This window comes from Echeneis naucrates, chromosome 1 (genome assembly GCF_900963305.1).
Source record: "Echeneis naucrates chromosome 1, fEcheNa1.1, whole genome shotgun sequence".
Taxonomy (NCBI): Eukaryota; Metazoa; Chordata; class Actinopteri; order Carangiformes; family Echeneidae; genus Echeneis; species Echeneis naucrates.
This window is the reverse complement of record NC_042511.1, coordinates 827,720-829,685: the sequence shown is the minus strand read 5'-3', so window position 1 is coordinate 829,685 and position 1,966 is coordinate 827,720.

Below are 1,966 nucleotides of genomic sequence, written 5' to 3'. Positions count from 1 at the left end.
CTGATTTCTTCCACATTTACTGTCAGTAGCCACAAAAGTAAAGTAAAGTAGAGACAAAGGACAACATCTACTGAAAGCAAAGGGATCAGGTAGAGAGGTGAGCTGAAGGATGTCAGGGTGTTAGAGGAGCTTCTCTCAGAAGATCAGTGGTGGAGTAACAGACTCTTTCCACGATGAAGAACCGAGGACTGACCTTCAGTTGGACCTGTCCTCAGAACTTCTGTCACAGATAACAGAGCTGTTTCATGGACGGCTCCTTTAGGCTCCAACATGTTGGACATTATTTCCATTTGACCTTTTTCTGATCCTCCTGCTGTGAACTCTCAGATGGCTGCTCTTTCCTGGATGGTGGTGTCACTGGCTGTGTTCCTGTCCACCGGGAAGACTTCAGCTGTGGACCAGAATCAACTTGCACCAATAATACAACAACTCATAAACAGGTGAGTTAATTTAATGATCAAAGATAAAAATCTGTCCATCAGTCATATGAGCCAACATCCTGAAGTCTCTGTTTCCTTTGGCAGATACAAACCGAGCTACATTGACCAAGAAACTAGAGAAACGTAAGTCAGTAAAGAATTATTTTCTACATGGTTATATTCTGTTTATTTCACCCTCTACTGGACCGGAGTAACCGATTTTGTTCCTTAAGAAGCACATACTTGTTGTGAATGACGATGAATTTCCTTAAACCTTAAATTATGTAAACTTACAAAATAAAAGTTCCAGAAAAGAGAACAGAGCAAAAGGGAACACAGAACTGATAAGACTATTGTTAAAACCCACAAAAGCTCCAGAGACCAGCAGAATATTTTACCACATATGCACTTAAGAATTTTTGGCGTTCTGCTTCTTAATTCACAACATTGAGGCGAAATCACAGCTCATGTTACAGTTCTTCCATTTGATTCCCAAAAACACACAAAGTGCCTGATGTCCATTTTAGCTCATCACTGACTGTTCACATTTCTACATCACATTCACACACAGTTTCAAATGTCACGTTTGACATTCTGCGCTTGCTTCCTTTAACAGGGTATCTCCCATGTACTGTATGGCTGTAAGCATCCCACTCAATCCTGCCACTGGATCATATGATTTGAATTTAGTCCCGGACACTGGTGATGCAGTGAAGACCACGATCCAGAATTGTGGAGTGTACAGTAGCAGAAACGTGGTGGCAGCCACAGTGCTGCATTGGCCAAATGTTGTGAGTCAGTGTCCCAATCAAGTTGTACCAACAACATGGAGCCGTCGTCTCAGAGGTTGCCCTCGGGGTGTTAGAACATGGGCTGATGTTTCTACTCAATGTCCTGATGCCATCAATCACGGTAAAGCTGAGCATGCAGAGTATCGAGTTCTTCAGGGGTTCAACACTTTAGTTACCAATCGGAGAAATAATGATTTACTGCTTTTCTATGTTCTTTCCTCTCCGTGTTCCCAAACCTGCACAAATCTAGAGAGTCAGTGGAGCATTCTTAGCAGCATACAGCAGATTAATCAGTGGGACAATCGCGCTCTAGTGTTTACTAACGTATTTAAACCAAGAGGAAGTGAAGGGATTGCTGAAGATGTCCGACGTGCAGCCCTGGAGCGGCTTGGAGGCAGAGTCGGTTTAGTGAACATTTACAGATGCTGGGGGTTTAATGGGATACGGTGTACAAGTTGTTCTACAGACAATCAAGTTACAAATGACTGTTATAAAGACGGAATACAATCTGGTTCTAGGCACAACACTCAAAGGGGGTCTACAATTGAGTCATGGGGTGGATTTAATACAGGCGCTGGTCGGGGTACGTCCTCAGTTACAGGTCAGGGAGGGAGTGGATTTAATACAGGGGCTGGTCGGGGTACGTCCTCAGTTACAGGTCAGGGAGGGAGTGGATTTAATACAGGGGCTGGTCGGGGTACCACCCCAGGTTCAAGTCAGGGATGGGGTGGATTTAATACAGGCGCTGGTCGGGGT